A 21,154-nucleotide genomic window follows, 5' to 3' on the forward strand; every position below is an offset into this window, starting at 1 on the left:
ACTGCACTAAAAACATTTATCAAGTGTTATCAAGTTTTTTTTTTTTCCAACAAATCTTATTTAGCCTCATGAAATGGAGCACAGCACATGATGAGATTTCCAATCCTGCTTTCAATTTACAGATACAAACAATACCAAGATCCAAAATAAGATGTGATATGAAAATGAATGAATTCTGAGAGCTATTTTAGAGCTGTGGGGGTTAGTATATACACTCAGCAGCAACTACGGCTTGATGCTGAAGCCAATGTGGAAGTAGCTTAAAGTGCAATGCCACTGACAGCCACTAGATGCTCCAACTGACTCCCATTAAAAAAAGCTTCAACTTCTCTCTAGAAAGTCAGTAATTATTTTTAATGAGTCATTATGGTCTCAATCTCTAAATTCAGGCCCTTTAATAAGTGAGGTGGTGGACATTTTTGGAAATTATTGCTCCATTAATAAGATTTGAAGACTTATACAGTCGGCTTTATGTCTCTTCTGGACTTGCACTGAGTTGGAACATTATCGTAATATTTTAAGTTTAATGCTACTTCATTACAGTACCTTTCAGAGCATGAAAGGAAACACCCCACACTGCTTAATTGGAAGGTCTTGGCTCCGAACAGAAAAGAAGGTGCCGACCATAAGCTGCAACTCTGGGATTCAAACCGGCTCCAATGCAAACCAACGGGTGACGTCACACCTCGTTAAGTCAATCTTTATATACAGTCTATGGTGTATATGCACACTCTTTATTTCTGCAGCCCCAGCGGGTATGAATATTAATCTTTTTTTCTGCTAAGCCCTACTTATGCTGTAAGTTTTTTTTTTCTTTACCTGCTCACTTGGCTAAGCTCTTGAGGCTGTACAGTGCAGCTAGCTCCAGAATCCAGCTCTACCGACGCTGCACTGCAGGTGTGTTCCGCAGAAGACTCGTGCACATATGAGAAAAAAGTCTTCATGTAATTAAGAATAAAAACAGTTTTTGTTTTGTAAATTCTGTGTCTTGTCTTCTTCATGGAAAAAATGCTCATGCACATTTTGTCACAGTTTTTGTTAACAAATGAACTAATCATGCCAATAGAATGTGTTTTCTATTAGTCATCTTCTTCTGGATTAAAATTACTGCTGCTACTGAAGATTGTGTGTGCATGTGTGTGTGTGGGCTTGTGGGACCACATCAACATGCCTGTAAACTTGTTTGTACATGCGTACATAATAAGACAGACAGAACTGTCCAAACAGTCTTCCAAACTTCCCTGTTTCATCATTTAATCCTCCAGAAATTCCAACTGAGTGAGAGAGCTTCCACGGCTTTCTCTCCATCACATCTTTCAGCAGTTCTTATGTTTATTTTGGTAAGTCCAGCAGTGGCTCACCATGATGTCTCTGAGCCTGCTCGACTCTCTCTGCAAAGTACGAGTTTGGTTTTCCCATGAATTTGGCTTCCGCCGATGTGTTTCTCTGTGGCTATGCCTTACTTCCCATTAGCTTATGCTGCACAGTCTGATCCATGGTTGGATCATCTGCAAAGTATAGCAGTACATTTATCAGTGTGGAGGAGGAAATAGCGCTTTGGTGCTTTGTTTTAGGGCCTTGCTTTAAAATTAAACTTTAAAAGATCAATACTTATTTTAATACTTCATTTAACCACTGACTGTGACCACATATGACTCACTTTAGAACATCCGTGCCTTCTTTTTAGTTGTTACTGTCAAAGAAATTTTAGGATTAGAGTGCTTAGATGGCTTAGCCAAACTGCAGCTTGAGAGCCAAAAAACTTAAAGGGTCGGTTCACCGGAATTACCGATGACATTTTAAAATAATGTCACAAAAATAACCCTTCTTCCAGGGTTTGCAGGAGGAAGACCCTGCTTCTGGAAAGAAGAAGTCTCTGTTACATTGATTAATCCACAGAACACACATTTTCAGTTTTCAATGGGACTGCTTCTTTGGCAGAAAGTAGTTACAATGAAAGCCATTCTTACAAATAAGCAACTAACACACACAAAGGAAATCAAAGATAATTGTTCAATTGTATGACAACTGAATAAACTTCATCTAATGATGATGATTATGCGATATGGTTAAAAAGCTCCTGAACAGCTGTATAAATTGTTTACTCAATTCTGAGTGGGTGACGTTATCTTCATGATGAGGTCAGAGGGTAGCCAAATATCAATGCTGTAGATACTCTACATCCACATACTGTAATCATCCATTCCACGTGAGTTGGCTGACTGAGCTGTGTTGAAGGAACTGTAAGAGAACCTGTTCAAACCCATCAAAAGAGACAAAAGCACTTTGTTCCTCCAAGGCCGTGTGCCTTAAATGTTATCTCTGAGATATGAACACCTGCACATCTTGGCATGCTGTAGTGGGAAAGTTACATGAAGATATGCTGATCATAAATATTTTAGCAATATTTCAAGCAAGCACAATACAAGGAGGGCTTTGTTTGTTTTTGTCTCTCCTGCTCTTCTGTTTTCAGTGTCAGAATTTGATCAAGGCAGAAGTGTTTCTCCCCTACTTTAAAGCGGTGGCCCTTCCTTTATTGCTTCAGGATGAACATGTCATAACATGCAGCTTACCGACAACAGGTCTGACTCTACCTCACTGGGAAAACCCAATAGTATTCTTTTCGCAGTGATATGAAATTAAGAAAAAAATATGCAAATTTTTGTTTTTTTATTGATTCTGTGATACAAGGGATGATGGGAAGGGCCACCTGTTTTCATTATTGGATATGAGATTATTCTGTGTGGTTGTCGTATTTATGGTCACTGTGATAGAGTCACAGAGGGTCTGCAGTGGAGAAGAAAACTGACCCTTATTTCACATTGTGGTCTCTATCAGCTATGTCTACCAGCATCAGACACTTTTAAGTTAAAAGTCAAACAGCCCATGCAAACCGCTTTAGTAGTCCCCACATGGTATCTCCATAGCCCAAATGTGTAATTGCATTTTTGAGGAGGTGCATGTCAACTATGTAGCCATTGCAGGCATGGAATAACCTCTTAACTTACAAGTATATGTGAGCTGATAAGTAACAAGAAATCACAGGACAGAAAAGCCAAAGATGTTAGTGAGAGCATTACTGTCTCCATCATGCAGATAATACAGATACAGATACAGAGTTAAACTCAAATATGCTTTATTGCCACCCCCCAAAAAAACAGTATTAGTCAGGCTATACTTACACAAGTCACGATACACCCTAGATACAGTGTTTTTCATGGTAGAGTTAGGGCTGTGCTGTGTCTTATCTAGATCTTTACATGGTAAATTGATACAGTGTGAAAGCTTTGGAGTTGTTGGAAGTCATTTTAGCTCAGCTAGCAGTAGCCCCACACATCTCCAACCTGCCTCTGTACTGAAGGCACAGATATGAACATGACTAAAACAGCAAACAGATTCCCAAAATATGTTTCAGAAGTCAAATTGCCATTTCACTGCATGCTCTTTTTGAGATTTAAATGGCAAAGTAACCTTTGTGTAGGTAAAATGTATGCAGTTAGTTTCCAGTTGATTACATTACAGCTGTAAGCTAGTTAGGACCCTCTGATGAACATATAGGATCTTTATATATCAGAGTACAAAATGAGTACATCTACATCTCCCCAATACACTGATGTACTGCCATAGAAAAACAGAGAAACCTGGCAGACCGCCAGAGGAAGATAACAGAGAAAGAAATCATTTGTATTTGGCGATTCTGCAATAATCTCGAGCCCTGCTTCAACATTATTACAGTATCTGACATTTTGCATCTAATATAGAAGTCAAACAGGGATATGGAGATGAATGGTTTTAAACTGTGTAAATTGATTAGGAGGTACGTGCGAGCCTGACTAATGGTTTACCTGTTGGAATGCACAGAGAAAACAGATTATGACCCATTTAGAAAACAAAGGCTTTGCTTTTCTCAGTTCAGGTGTATCCCTTGGGGAAAGTAATATGGTATTTACAGATGCAACAAAGTCGACTTTTCACGCTTAACCTGTTGCTCTTGTCTTGAAGAAAAATAGAGGTGATTTCTGGGGAAAAGGGCCCCATATCCTAAAAACAGAGTCGGTGCTTCTTCAAAAGTTGCCAATGACTCGCCTGTAGGAAGGGCAACAATCCATTCTCATTATGTTGTGCATATTGCAGAAAGTTTCGCTCAGTAAGAGATTATTAGCTGTTTGTTCTAAGTACTGTGTGTTTATGCATGTTTCAAAATTGAAGAATACATGGAGAATGCAGCCTGTAGGATAACGAGAACCATGCAGGGTGGGTGCAAGGCCCTGTGCGAACTTGATGTGTGATGTCCTGATCATTGACATGTGTGCACATGACCCACAGCACTACACACATAAGGTCGCTAGTTTAATTTCAAGTTGCAGGGCACAATTTCATATAACTGCAGTTTTAAGCACTAAATAAACGATAATAAAACATTAAAACAAAAGAGTAATGAACAACATGAAAGGAAAAAAGCTCCTGAAACAAGCTTGAGGTGAAGCAGACATCAGCTGACGACTGTGGGTCAGGCTTAACCCTCATCCTACCAACATACTTGACATACAAGGACTACCAACTACTGTAAGAAACAATCGACATATCAAAAATAATTGATAAATTAAACCCATGGCAAACATGAACTCAATAATTTGTTCCCTCTATTAAAACTACAGAGGTGGAATTGGGTGCTTTTGACTGGGGTCCCCCAGAACCCCAATACATTGGTATTTTTCAGAAATGGAAAACAATGATATTAAGTCATTAGGAACAAATTGATTGACAAAGTCATAAAAACTTGGAATGTCAGGATAAGGCCTCTGAGATATGACAAAAAGTATACCTCTGGGGTTTTCGGGTACCCCATTTGGTATAATTAGGGTTAAAGGAGAACTCCACTAATTTTACACATCAAAGTCTGTTTCCAGGTGTTGGGAAGTACTACTGCATATGTGAAAAAAGTAGTATAAAGCCTTTTGTGTCTCCAGAGAGAGCTGTGTGACATCTGATGAACTGATTCAAGTTACATCACTTGAGTCATCCACTCAGTTGTGGATGAAGACTACAAGTCTGAAACTAAAAAAAAATCTGGGGGTGTGCAGTTAGAAAGAAGTGAGGTTAGCAGACCTCTGAAGCCGCTCTTCATCTCTGCTGGAGGCTGGCAGCTCCAGGCTACATAAGCTGCTACTAGCATAATACATCCAAATCTGTACAGCCAAGTGAATCAGGTTGAGTTGAATTGTGGGTAATGTAGGTGCTAGGGTCTGAAGAGAAAGAATAATGCATTGAATAAAAAGATGATATTTCTGGTGCTGCTGCATCAATTTTGATACTTTAAAAAAAATGTTGGAGTGCAATGCTAAATCACTGGAATATTCTTTTAGGGCCGTCATTGACTTTAAGGGATTTGAAACCACACTTTTTTTTTTAACTCATCCAAAACATTTTGGTTCCCTAAGACTGGGGGAGTATGTATAAAAAGTCTAATGTATACCTAAGTATAATGTAGGCCTATACAAACGGCTACAATTCCCAGATTGTTCAACTGATGTTGACATATAGTTAAAATGTCACATTTAAGGTTAGAGTCAGCACTTTAACCTCATACTTTTTATATGTTCGAATCCAAATACAGAGCTACAACAACAAGGCATGTGTCCATATCATAACACTCTCTAGATGCACTGCATTTATCTCAGTAAGGGCCTTTAAATCCCAAACATCACTGCCTCCCACTTCAGTTGCCCAGCTACCTACCATCAGAATAGTTCAAATTCACTGTGTGCTGTATTGAATCTGATGAGGTTCTTTCTGATTCAGCAAACAACATAACTTTGCCTTCATTTTCCCTTTAATGTTGTGTGTAATCCTGAGTAAAAAGCTACTCGGGCTCCATGTGTCAGATGTCAACAAAATAATCTGAAAATCAAACACTGTCTCTCGGCTTAATCTTCTCTCTGGTTTCATCATTAGCAGAGTAAACATCATATTTTCAGCACAAAGTAGCTGAAGCCGCTCTTGATCGACAAACCAGGATAAACGATTATGGTAGAGGTAATTAAGAAGCCTGAGTGACAGTTACAAGGGCATCTGAACCGTGACTGTTTTTAAAAGAGAGGATTGAATAATGAGCAGTAACATTACATCATCAAATACAATCTTCAAAGAGAGAGTTTGGTGATCACCATGATGATCCAGCTCATATGAATTCAGAATAAATAGCATTATTCAAGATTAATCCCAATTTTCATTTTTAGCTTCTATGAAAACTTGAACAATAACTGGAGAACCTGTATCTAACTGAGGGATTGATGCTGTAGATAATGACATTTTGTTGTAGAAATAACGAGCCAGTGGTTTCAGTGAAGCCGCCATCACTTGTGTTCAATCCTACAGATACAGTAGATATCATTCATGATTTGAAGCTGCGCTAATCAATATTTTTATATCAACAATAGATCAAATGATTACGGCTAATGTGACAGGGTTTTGGTCATACTAATGAACCCACAGAGAATTATCACCAGCACAACCGTACCTTTCAACGTTATGGAGCTTTTTTGTGTCTTTCAGCTCATTGTTTTGGTTTTACAGTTTTGGTTCAGTCTCAGTCCTCTCAACAATCTGGTTCAGCAGCAGCAGGCAGCTGTTTTCAGCGAAAAAGCCCACTGTACACTACCCGGCCAACAGCAAACAGCAGACAAAGTTAGCAACTAGTTGGTGACCATAGTGGAGCATTTAGCAGCTAAAGAGACAGATATTTTTTCTCAGGAGTTGGTGGATCAAAACGAAGCTGAAGGGAGAGTGAATATTATATTTACATTTATCAGGATGTTCAAATATGCCATATCAGCTATGTAAGGTGATGTCAATGTTGTGTATAGCTTGTTCTGCTGCCCCCAAGTGTCACATAAAGACACAATAAAAATATAGAATATGATCAGTGCCAAACTCTAGAATATTGCTATGTGGCTGCTCCCTCAAAATAAACCTTTCTTTCACTTTGGGAATTCTGAGGTCATTCCTTTTAAACAGCAAATCCAGCAGGTTGGTCAGAAGCAATTGGAGCAAAAACTACTGTTTATTATTTAGGTTGTATTTTAGATAAATCAGTGCTGAAAGCTGTAAGAAAAATTTCAGAAAAGCAGCTGTCCTTCCTGGACAGTGCAACATTAACAATTCTAAACCGCATTACCAGCCAAGAACGCTGATATTGGACCTTCCACTGCCAACATTGCTCTCTACAATATCTGCACATGGCAACAACACTTGGTTAAGGTTATGGAAAGATCATGGTTAGGGTTAATTAAAAAAAGTGAACGTTAATTGCAGGTCTGTGATGGAACAAGAACTCCAATGTCCTGCATGCAGGTCAAATGTTCAAAGCTGCCAACCTCCACACCATTACTTTCTTCCTCAACACATGGAGGGCACAAGACTACTTGTATTGGAACTGAACACTGGCAGAAAAATTGCCTTAACAGGCTTTACAATCTGTATAGAATACAGCATACAGTTTGTGAAGCTGTGGTTCTCTGGGACGGTGTGCAAGGATCCTTGACGCAAATGGCAGATTGAAAAACGTTTTAAAATGTGTTAAAAAGTCAATCTTATCATAAATATGTCTCTGTTATCACTATTGTCTATGTGCTCTCTGTTGGGATAATGGAAACAGACTCTTTTCCTGGTGGGAGCATGAAGTAGCTATTGTTATTTGTGTGAATAAAAAGTATAGATACATCACAAATTGTTTACAATCACTTGTTGTTGGCAAGTCAAAGGATAATGTGTTTGTAATGCAAACCTGACAGCCTTACCTTGAAGAATACTATGCTCACCATTCTGATTTTCTTCCTGAAACTAAATTTCATCTTGATTAAGTGTTGCAGCTAAAGTCAGATTCATCAAATGTCTCAGGATGCTTTCGGCTGATTGAGTGGCCTGGCCGCCTTGGATTCATGGGGTCCTTTTTATGGCCGGGCCCGTGGCACCTTCCTGCATTAAGTATTTAAGGAGGCAGTAAAATATGGCTCCCCCCGCTATGGTCCGCAATCCCCAAGGTAGATGATCAGTTTCACAGGCTGGCAAATGCCTCTGTGGGAAAGGTTGATGGATTTGGCAGATACAATGGTTTCTTCAAAGACACAGTGGAGCAGAATGAGTGATGGTGCTGTTGCCATCAGCTCGCTGCTTGCTGAGAGTAGCTCGGCTCTGTTTCCAGCTCTGGAAGCTCCTTCAAAAAAATCTACCACATAAGCTAATGCACTACATGGAAATTGTGTTACAGTATAGATTCAATTGTAATTATAACCAGAAACACTATAGAAATTAGTTAAGTGTTTGTATCCTGTCATATTTCAATTTCAAGTGTCGTACTATATTCAGCTCATTGTTTTATTGTTTTGTTTACATCTTTGCATATACATATATACAACTGTATTAAGTTATGTTCTATATTTTGAGTGTGCCTTTTGTTTTGTGTGTTATGTATATATTTGCAAGTATGGTATGTACAAAATATATTGTTTTACAGAATAAAATATCACTACACTACTACACTCATCACTACTATTACAGTATGCCTTACAAACCAGGAATATAATGCAGTTCCCTTTAAATTGGTATTATGTTTGTTTTATTATACTGGATTTTCAATAACCCTCTTCTATAGTCTACTTTGTCCTCTCTTTAGACATCTTTTTTAGTAAATGTACTTAAATCTATTTATTTTTGTATGTTTTTTAATTTTTAATTTTGAATTGTAAAATTAGCTCTTATAACTCTAAAAATGAGAAAAAAGATTAACTTAATAAGCCCAACTCTGAAGCAAACTGAAGCATCCCAGCAGCAAAATGAAGTACAAGATAGATACAGTATAGTACATAATGTAGTGTAGATATATAACCTTAAAAAACTAGAGTACTGTACACATCATGGATATCTACCATATAAAATATGAAGGATAGAGGTATCCATGCATGATACGTTACTACCAAGTGTACTCAGGCACCGATAATCATTAAGGAGATAAGGAAGTTACAATAAATAATTAAATAATTAAATATAAAAGTTGCACTTGAACAAAAACTGCACTTAAAGGAATGGAATCTGAGGGATGGATAAGGTGTCTGCTGGATTACTAACTGGACAAAGGTTTGTGCAATTTTGTACTTTTGTGATGCAAATTCCTACATTAATGTGCTTAATCAAACTGCTACACAGGAAAGCTGCAGCCAGGCAGTATTCATTCATAGAAAAACTGTGTTTTAGGGGCCCAGCAGTTCATTTCTGCCCCGGGGCCCCCTAACTGTTAAACCGGCCACGCAGATAGCAGTATTACCACACTTACTGCAGCATAATAAAAAAGCCTCTTTATGCAAAGACAGCAGAAAAGAAGGTTAACAGTTGGGCAGTGTTAGATAATTCCTGTTTGAAATTATGATAGTCTTGCTGTATTATCAGTAGATACCCATGGGGCAGTGGTGGCCTGTACTGTAGGTTAGAGAAGCGGGTTTGTGACTGGAAGGTCATCAGTTCAATACCCTGACCGGAAGGATAAATCTGGGTGGGTAAAGTGAAAAAGCAGCACTTGCCCCTCCCTCATTACCACCACTGAGGTGCCCTTGAGCAAAGCCCTTAACCCCAATGGCTCCAGTGGAGCTGCTCAGTGGCTAGCAGATCAGACTGTGGTTGTACTGGGCAGCTTCCAGGTGTGTAACTGTGTGAATGTGATCAGGGTGTTCCTGCAAAAGAGGCGATTCTGCTAATTGAAAATTCCCTGAATAAATAAAGGTTAAAAAAACATATTTGTCCGTCCTTAACAACTGCTGTCATTTTTGCCAACTTCACCTTGAAAAGCTTCTGTCTGTGATCAAACTGAGTGATTTTTGTAATACCACAGAGTGACTTTTAGAAAAGTTCAACAGATTCACTTGGTTGGCAGTAATGCACTGACATTTGGAAAAACTGGATGGTTTATGTTTTGCTATTCACTCTAATTACAAGTGCTGTGTGTTTGATTCTAATCTAAAGTGGACTGAATGAGATTTGGAAAAAACTCTTCAGCTGCAGCAGTGTCAGGTCTCTATGGCACGGCTTTAGGCTGACTGGAACACACAGAAACAGAAGAGAAAAAGTCAAAATATGTTAAAAATATCTGAGATCAGTTTGAGGGATATTTGATTTACTGGTATAGATAAACAGTCTTAATAAACTCCAGGAGATACATTATTACTTATGTTGTACATAAAATTGTGCCAGTGTGCTGAAGGTGTGTTAATGCACTTTTTGTATTTTTGTTGCCAGAAGCGTGAGGATCACCTGTGGTACACATGGATGTGAATTGGAATTGCAGTAGAAACAATACATGAACATACATTACAGGTAGGTGACTCAGAGGCTGGTGACAATCATTGTCATCACTTTAATAATTTAATTAAGTTCTCCTAAGAGGATGCTCTGCTGGATTTTCTGGCAAAAAAAATTGATAAAGTCATTCATGTTCACACATGATGTGTCCTAATATGTTTTTTTATCATTATTTCTGTAGGCATATCATGGGCAAGTGGCACATACCTCAGAACTTAAAGCCTTACAGCCTCATATTTCCCACAAGATGAATTGAACATTTTGGTGATCATCTGACTTTTACTCTAGTGCCATCATCAGGTCAAAATTGTCCATAAACTAAACACGCTAAACTAAGATTTTATTTTTAGTTGACCTGTGAAGAATTGTTTCATCTCTGACTGTCTTTCTTGTAGCACCTCTGCTTAATGTCACACTAAAGTAACAGTCTGTGATTAATTGTTTTGAACTCCAAACATTATTCTGGTCAAAGCAGTCAAACTATTCTGGTCACACCTAGTTATGGAACTACTTTGACTTCTCATATGATAACAGGGGGTTGTACATGGGGGGGAGATGGTAACTATTCAAAGGTGGTCTCTATTGTTGAATGTGAATGTCCTTTGATGCTTCTCCGGTCGTGCTCTGACTCCTAGTTGATGACCTCTGACCTCTTCCCAGTTGATTTTTTGAGCAGTTTTGGTCTGATGTTCACAGACAGCTGATGTCTGTTTCAAGTCTTCATTCAAGCTCCTATCCAGCATCTGTCCACCATTTCATCAATATAGTGTTTCCCTCAGCTCACATGATGTCATACACCACTTCAGTCGTCCTCTTGGGGGATGAGTCTGGTCTTCAGGGTGTACCAGTAGAGATCTTAAGGTGTTAAATATGGTAAGTGTAACTTGAAGGCTCTGGCTGGATGTTCTGACAGTCCAACACATAGAGTCTTACTGGTCCTGGGTGTCCTGAGTTAGCAGTGGCTGGAAGGGATTCCCACCGTCCACTCCTCTTGCCATTAGCCTGATAGCCCCTCTGACCTCACCTCTCTTTCTCTATCATTCTCCTAAATGGCATGGCCACTTGTAAATGGACCTTGAGTTGAGATATTCTGCCACACATACGGATCCGAAGGTCAAGAATGAACTTCCATGATCAAGACTCAACATGTAATGATGGCTGGGAGGTTGCTTCAAAATGTACGAAGGACCCAAAAAGATAATAAGGGCCAAAAGCCAAGTCCAGGATGCTTCATGCAGTGTTGATTCATGCAGTATTCATGTATGTCTTACGCCTCGTGTATTTATCCTTCTTTTCTATATCTTGATGGTCAATGCTGTGTTGATCAAGAGCAGAGTTCATTGACACTGCATGTACAAAACAGCCATTGAATCTCCCTTAAGGCAAAACTGTATCTAGCATCTTGTCAGCAGAGCCGCAGGAAGTGAACAAACCAGTCCAATCAGGACTGATCAGTAGCATCCCAGCAGTTAGGGGTCAACAAGAGTGATTTGTGTGGGTGTATGCCTGTGTAAGGTCAGGATATGCTTCTCTGCAAATCACCCTCTCACTGGGCAGCAATGTGAGGCATGAAGTGCTGGGAAAATCAAAGAATGGCCTATTGTAAATTGTGCTGAGCGGGAGATGTGGGGCCAGCATTGTGACACCATTATCTTTCCATCTGACATGAGATGTGCCACATTATTCATGGCAAATGAATAGATGGAAGATCCCAAAGGCTTGGGTGAGTGGAGACGGGCAAACAAAACAATAGATGAGTATTTATGCAGTCGCTGTAGTGGAAGCGCTGCCTGGAGATTACTTACAAACTGATATATAACATGCATGATATGCCATCCCTTTAGGATTGATTAGACTGTGCAGATTTGCAGATTTTCATAAAACGAACAGCGATTGTTAACATCTGTCCCATCCCCGCTTTATTTTACACAAACACATTTGCAGATAACATTCAAACACCTCTGAAATCAGCCACAATTCATTGCAACTCTTACAGTGAATATATAATAGTCCGGTCCTACTGGCAAACAGCTGCTTGGCCATCCTCTCACAGGAAGCTTGATTTTGATAAACACAGCTGATAAACCCGTTTTGCACAGTATCCAGTAATCACTGTAATAATAACAGTGCTCAGCTAGAATGCATGAGGGTTTAGTAATGCATGTGATGCACCTTTAGGAGCCGCAGCTCGACGTAGAGGGATGCCGCAACAGCCAGCAGGGCCTGTAGGGTCTCTTCACCGACCGGGGTGGGCAGGTCGATGCTCAGAAGCCATACCCAATAGGGGTCCCTAATGGGGCCTGTATTGATCCTAGCATGGTGTTCACCCTATGGGTCTAATGGAAAAGACTGCAGAGAAAAAAAAGAGAAAAGTGCTTTTCACTCTCTGAATGTTGAACACACATTGGGGCAGAAGTGTTCACTTTGTCGTGCCCTTCAGATAGACAGAACTGTTATGGAAGATGTTTTTTGAGCAACTGAGTGTAGATTTGCTGCTCCGAGGTGAGCTGATGTAGTAAAACAGCAGCTGAGGAGGCTCATGCTGGAAAACCAGGCTGCCCTTGAGTGCTTTGCTTTCCCTTTGAATAAGTGCTCACAGCCACCAGCTATGATGTATAGCCTACATGTCCCCTAATGACCTTGATGTGGTATATTGAATGTAAACTAGGTTTCAGTATGTTTGCACATAAAGTGTTGGTACATGGTGCTAAAGGGTCGTCAGCAGTCTTAAGGCTATATAAACAGGCAGCCTTGGTTCGATTTTCATCAGACCTGGGTGGCAGAGATGCAGGTAAGTGAGGCCTTTCTGGCACATATAAGTCCAGGATCCCTAGGAATTATGTTCCTATTGGATGATTCTGCAGTGAATAATAAGTGCCTGGAGGTTGACGTGAGGGGATGGGCAGGTAGTGCATTTGACTTTTACGTGTAAAACCACAGTTTCTTTTCCAAACCATAAGTGTTTAATGTGCCTACTCTTACCTTAACCACACATTCATTTATTTGCCATAACCATGAACCTTCCCTAACTTTACCCGTACTGTAGTTGCCATGCACAAATATTGTAGAGAGAAATTATTTCCAAAAGGTTGGCTTTGGACATTCAGAAAGGTGAAATGTAAACCCCAGAATGAATTTGGTGTGTTTTGACTGCCCAATGGCAGCATTGTGTCTGGTGACTGTATTGCATATACACTCACTGAACACTTTTTTAGGAACACCTTGGCAATCTAATGCAATCCAAGAGAATTATCACTTTTCTGACAAAGTCAACAGAAACTGAAAATGTAAAAGCCTTGTAAAGGTAGAGTTCATTGCAGAGCTGTTGACTTGGGTTGCATTAGATTGCAAAGATGTTCCTAGTAAAGTGCTTGGTGAACTGTGTGAGACTTGCTATTTCCAACAGAAGCTGTATGAAGCAGTGTCCTTATGTTGCTCTAAGTTAGGAATATGGTTTTGTAAATTCCTAAAATCTTTGCAGTTTAAGCACAGACTTTTATTTTGAAGGGTACAGTTTAATGCTTATCGATGTCTTTGTAAAATTGGTCTCCAGGGTGTTCCTTGTTACCATTTTTTAAAAGACATTTTGTTAGAATGGCATTTGTCTTTGATATATGTGGAACTTTCTGCTGGAAGTTATTGAACATTTATAAAATACTGTATATTAAACCTTCACTTCAGATCATTTAAATACTTTCTGCACATTTACTCATCTTATTTGCTAATTTTCAAAGAAGTCACATTTGTATCCTGTCAGGTTTCAACTGGGAAACATCCTTTTGTTTGATTCAATGATAAATGTCTCCTGTTGTCATAATTTATCGCAGCTATCATTACTGCAGATTCACTGATTACCAAATTAACCTTTAGATCACTATTCAACTGTGATTGTTAACAAGAAATGTTTGCCTGCAATTGCTCATTCTATTTTAGCCACTGACGCAGCTGTCAGCTGTTGTGCACATCTGCAGGGGAAACTGAGTATATGGGAAAAAGAACACACAGCAGCCACCATGAAAATGCTTTCCAACTCAAATATAGATACTGTGCATTATACCGCAAACTTTTCCAAATCCTGCAGAGTTCGATCAGATCACTCAGCTGTGATTTATGGAAAAGGTCAACTATATTCATGATGATTGCCTGTAGATTAAAGTGCTCTTCTGCTGATGTTTAGCGAGTCAATTCAGGGAGCAAAAGTTTTGCTCTCTTCTTTCCTATACCAATAAAAACTCATTTCAGTTTTATAACTTAGAATATCCATGTGAAGTGACTTTAAAGCATGAAATAACTGGATAACTGGCAGTCAAACTCACCCTAGTTTGACACAAATACATTGGTGTTGAAGTGTTAAGTCTTTCCAAAGTTCTGTAATATATTCTTTTAGAAGAAGGCTTTGATGCCTGCGAAAACCTCATAAATCCCATTCCTTGGCTTTTACAAGTTGAAAAAGGGGAATTTGTTTCACAGTAAAAAATGGATCTAAATATTTTATTGAGTGAACTTTATTTAGGTAATTTTAATTTACTGTGATTTAAGAAAAAAGGATCATCAAGCTTTTGTTTCATTTTACTTTCGTATGAACTAATCTGCAGTAAAAATGCTTCACTTTAAATCATAACAATTTAAGGATTAAGTCTGTTTATCATATTTCTTTTGATTTATAGAAACAGATGTGGGTATACACCTTCTAAGAAATATTCTCAACAAACAACAAGAATATTGTTTTTGGAAATCTGGATAAATCAGGATGAGATGTTTTATTTAGTGCCATCATCAGGTCAAAAAATTTTAATTTGTCCAACACTTTGATACATGACCAAGTACCTGCAAATCTATGAATATTTCCATCAGCCATGGTAAACATTACCTGCTTCATGTTTGTATGTTAGCATTGTAATTGTGAGAATGTTAGCATGTTCACATTAGCATTTAGCTCAAATCACCGTTGTATCTAAGTTCACAGAACTACTAGTGTGGCTGTAGACTCTTAGTTTTGTTATTTTAGGTGGTAGATACTAGGGATGTGCAGAGGGTCCACATTCGTATTTGTATCTGTATTTGTTGAGGCAGCAAAATTATTTGTATTTGTATTCGAATAAAAGTGGCAAGAGTTTTTATTTTTGTTTTTATTTTGCTTTTTAATTTAGGAAATTAAAGTGTTACAATAAGTGTTCATGAATAAACTACCTTACGAAGGAGGTCCCCACACCGGGTCTCGAACTGGAGTCTCCCAGATGATAAATGACTGTGCTGATTACTGAGCTAAAACTTTATTCATCACATCATTGCAGACAGACCTCTACTTATTTATACACCCACAACACAGAGACAACACACCATGTAACATGTAGGGAAGAACTTCAAAGGTGATTATTGCTTTGCACTTTTCATTTATGCCTAATTTTTACAACGTAACTTTGTGGAAAGCAGAAGGGGAACAACAGGTTATGGAGAGTCCCTTGGGAGCACTTGGCTTATGTCGGTTGCTCTGCTTTATCTCTGGAGAACACCGCCAACTATTATTTGCAGTGATGTCCAAATAAGGAAATGTGCATCATGTAGCAGGTGGATATGACTCCCCTCATTGAAACCTGCTGATAGACGTAACAGCGGAGCAGAGGAGAGAGACTGAAATAGCGATGTAACTGATCTGTGTGCTGGTATTTGACATGGGTTTTTTTTTCTTCCCAAAAACAAATATTTTTTAAAATATTTGTATGAAACAAATAAAAAAATAAATAAAAAACCCACTATTTGTGCTTTGCTGAATAATGTATTTGTATTCGGGCACACCCCTTGTAGATACAGTATATCATCCCTAAAAGAGAATTCCTCAAGTTTTGTTGGATTAATAAAGTTAACAAAGATCCTATTTATTTACAGTATACTGTGTAAGGATGACTAGATCCCCTCATACTCATATTTCCAACAAATTATCTGCCTGGGTTATGTTCTTGAAAAGAGAAACATGGCAGAGACACAGGGTTTGTTAATGACAATTGTCTTTGATATATGCTGTTTCTGCTGTATGTTATTGAACCTTTATATAGTATAGTAAATTGTTACTTTGAGTCATTTAAATCATTTAAATACATTGTCTCGCTATCTTTATCCATGTTTCAACCCTCTCTTTCAAAAATTAGCATTTTTATTGTTATAATGTAATTCTCACAACTTACAGTATAAATGTAGGTTCTGGTTCATGTCTCACAGTATAATGTAGTATTTTGTTGTTATCTGTGACCACTGATTGCTTTTACTACACAAACCACACCCAACCTTAACATTACTTTACCATGCAGGGACATTCAATGAAAAATATTGGGAACAAATGAATACATACAATATGGACATTCTGAAGAAAAACATAATCCATGCAGCATGGCATTCACCTCAAAACAAATTTAGCTGATGTATACTGGTTGCACATGAAGACAACAGTTGCTGTTTGTATCTGTTTGCCAAAAAGAAGTAATTTCACATGAACAGCTGAACTGGAATGGTGTGGGGGCACAAACAACTGGAATAATGCCCCATAAATGTAACATTCATCACACACAAAGGATAGAAGATGATGGATTGAGTGTGAGCAGTAGCAAGAGGAAACTGGCTTCTTCCTGATCTGTGTGTCAGACCATCAGAAGAGTTGAGGAATGGATGCAATTAACGCTGTGTCATTGGTTGCATTATCATAAATATTGCAAGGTGAGGGGTAATTTGTATGATTGATAGAAGGAGTCTGACCAAAGGCTCCTCCAAATATTACCTTCCGCATGGCTTTGCAATTCATGACTGATGGGAGACAAACAACACAATAATCAGGTAAAAAAAAAAAAAAGATCTCAAATATCATCTTTCTCATAGATTGACCAGGAAATCTTAATCTACCTGAATCATTCATTTGATTATAACAGCTTCATTGATCATCCTAATAACTGGCTAGGTATCCATCACTCAGATTTATAATGGTGTAAGAGTTATTAAAGAGTAACTTATCACTATACACTCTTTTGAGTTAGTAAGAATTAGCTGAGTGCATTTTTGAGTCTGTGGAGTTCTGATTTTATTTTCTATTTATATGCTGCATTTGGGACATCTATAAATATCATATATCACCATCCATATATTTTTGACTGTATTTGTGGAAACAACGTCTAACACTCATGGCAACTGAGAGCTGGTGATGCTAGGGCTATGTGCTGTCAACTTCCGTGGTGAACGTCATACATTATAAGCTACAAATGTTTATACAAGAAAAGTTTTGTACTTTTTGAGTAGGTCTATATCAGGTTTGTCTCTTTACAACTTTAATCATGTGCGAGGACTCATCATGCTGCTAAGTTTGTATTCTAGTCAGGAAAGGAAGCTAGTTAGGTTTGCTAGCATTAGCACAGATTCCCACCAGACGTTACTTCACAGTCAACACCAGCTGAGTCATCGGCAGCTCCTGCCATGTATTATAAGAACTGGAGACAGGACTGAAAGATGGCGCCCATTCACTCAAATGAAAACTGCTTGCCAAGCACATAAGCCAAAAAAGCTTCTGGATATACTTCCACGTTGTACAGCCCACTGCACATGTGCAGTAGTGTTTCTCCTGCTGGCCTTGCCCGCAAGCTCCAGCTTGGCCCATAGACTTTACATTGGGATGATGTCACACACTTTAAAATTGCTTTTCTCAGCTCTAGGAAATTTGTACAAATATAAAACCTTCATGGATTAAAATTAATTATACAAAAAGTAATAATTGATCTTCTTTGCAGTTTGAGGTGTCCTGTTAACAGTTGTACAGGCTTCTCTTTTATAATGGAAGTCTATGGTGAAAATGCTTTTTGGGCCACAGGGAATTTTTTAGTTTCAGTACCACACGTGGACACTAGGACATATCAAATCAAGGCTGAGTGGTGGCTCTGTATCCAGCTCTCTTAATACATCCATGACTGCTGCATACTCTTTGGTCTTCCTACATTATAGAAAGGAGGGTTCCAGCCAGTGTATTTCATCCATGGGTCCGTGGTGGTGCAATGGCCAATGACCAGACTGTCACAACTCACAGCTTTGTGTACTCCTATGACCTCATCAGTAACGCTAGTTTGCAAGTTAGCTAAATAGGTAGTCTGTTAGGCTGTTAGAATTAAAGTGATATAAAAAACTATTTTAGTGTCCGCCCTCACAGATATTGCACCAAGTGAATTACAATACCCCTGTCTGTACTGATAATTCACATCCCCTGTTGATGACCAGTGTGGGAATCTCACAGCAGAAACCAAAATAAAATCTAAATTTCTTCTTTTTGGTAATTTTTACCAAAGTATACATGTCAAAACACTAAGTAGATATACTGTCCCTCAGTATCCATCATTATTTTCCTTTTTATCCTTTAGCTTCCTACCTCTCCTGCACAAGTGTTTGTTCACTTTCAATTCATGTATAGCTGAGTAAATGAATGTAAATGCATAAAATGCATTTTTATATATATGAATGTCTTTGTGTGCATACTGAATCATTAAATCTTTGGTATTTTTTAGTGTGCAGACTAAAATAACAAATCAATAATGAATAAAAATAAATAATATGATGTACAGTGGTGGTTATTTTTTTGCATGTTTGTCACACTTAAACGTTTCAGATCATCAAACAAATTTAAATATTAGTCAAAGATACCACAAGTAAACACAAAATACAGTTTTTAAATGAAGGTTTTTATTACTAAGGGAGAAAAAAATCCAAACCTACATGGCCCTGTGTGAAAAAGTGTTTGGCCCCCTGTTAAAACATAACACACCTGAGTTCAATTTCTCTAGCCACACCCAGGCCTGATTACTGCCACACCTGTTCTCAATCAAGAAATCTCTTAAACTGGACCTGCCTGACAAAGTGAAGTAGACCAAAAGATCCTCAAAAGCTAGACATCATGCCGAGATCCAAAGAAATTCAGGAACAAATGAGAAAGAAATTGAGATCTATCAGTCTGGAAAAGGTTATAAAGCCATTTCTAAAGCATTGGGACTCCAGTGAATCACAGAGAGAGTCATTATCCACAAATGGTGAAAAACATGGAACAGTGGTGAACCTTCCCCGGAGTGGCCGGCCAACCAAAATTACCCCAAGAGCGCAGCAACGACTCATCCAAGAGGTCACAAAAGACCCCACAACAAAATCCAATGAACTGCAGGCCTCACTTGCCTCTGTTAAGGTCAGTGTTCATGGCTCCACCATAAGAAAGAGACTGGGCAAAAATGGCCTGCATGGCAGAGTTCCAAGACGAAAACCACTGCTGAGCAAAAAGAACATTAAGGCTCGTCTCATTTTTGCCAGAAAACATCTTGATGATCCCCAAGACTTTTGGGAAAATACTCTGTGGACTGACGAGACAAAAGTTGAACTTTTTGGAAGGTGTGTGTCCCATTACATCTGGCGTAAAAGTAACATCGCATTTCAGAAAAAGAACATCATACCAACTGTAAAATATGGTGGTGGTAGTGTGATGGTCTGGGGCTGTTTTGCTGCTTCAGAGCCTGGAAGACTTGCTGTGATAAATGGAATCATGAATTCTGCTGTCTACCAAAAAATCCTGAAGGAGAATGTCCGGCCATCTGTTCGTGACCTCAAGCTGCTGCAAACTTGGGTTCTGCAGCAGGACAATGATCCAAAACACACCAGCAAGTCCACCTCTGAATGGCTGAAGAAAAACAAAATGAAGACTTTGGAGTGGCCTAGTCAAAATCCTGACCTGAACCTATTGGGATGCTGTGGCATGACCTTAAAAAGGCGGTTCATGCTCCAAAACCCTCCAATGTGGCTGAATTACAACAATTCTGCAAAGATGAGTGGGCCAAAATTCCTCCACAGCGCTGTAAAAGACTAATTGCAAGTTATCGCAAATGCTTGATTGCAGTTGTTGCTGCTAAGGGTGGCCCAACCAGTTATTTGGTTTAGGGGGCAATCACTTTTTCACACAGGGCCATGTAGGTTTGGATTTTGATTTCCCTTAATAATGAAAACCTTCATTTAAAAACTGCATTTTGTGTTTACTTGTGTTGTCTTTGTCTTATATTTAAATTTGTTTGATGATCTGAAACATTTAGGTGTGACAAACATGCAAAAAAATAAGAAATCAGGAGGGGGACAAACACTTTTTCACTGTATGTTGATTTCTTAGCAAACATCTCTAACAGCTCTGATGAGCTTTTGCAGCTAGTTATAGTACTGAGCTGTTAACCCCCTGTGACCCCTGCAATATGCAAATGCTTATATCCCAGTCATTCCAAGGTGAGAATTTAGTCACAAAGATGATCGCGCATTTGCAGTCAGGGCTCCTAGACTCTGGAATGACCTACTGTACCTCTTAATACCAGGGTTTCTACTTTAAATCACTATTAAAAACACACTTTTACAAAGGCGCTTTAGGTGATTGGCTATGTTGGCATACTTTTATTACCTTAGGTTTTGTAAAGCACATAAACCAAAATATATTATTACTTTATTATTATTATTATTATTAACATTATTATTATTACTAGCATTATATTAATATCAGTTCTGCTTATATACAGCTGAACTGTGATGAATGTAAAGCCAGAAAGTTTTGAAAAGGGTACAGTGAACGTGTAAAATCAGAGACAGGCATGCTTGATGAAAACATCCTCCTGATCTCCATCTGTACATGAGAAAATCGTGACATCTCTCACGGCACGTGCTCAGGCTGCAATTAATCCTCCAAATTTTATTTTGTGCATTTGCATAAGTGATTAGTTTAGTCTGCAGTACCCATATGTTCCACCTGTGTTAATTGCTTAAT

The sequence above is a fragment of the Thunnus maccoyii genome, chromosome 17 (assembly GCF_910596095.1).
Source record: "Thunnus maccoyii chromosome 17, fThuMac1.1, whole genome shotgun sequence".
NCBI lineage: Eukaryota > Metazoa > Chordata > Actinopteri > Scombriformes > Scombridae > Thunnus > Thunnus maccoyii.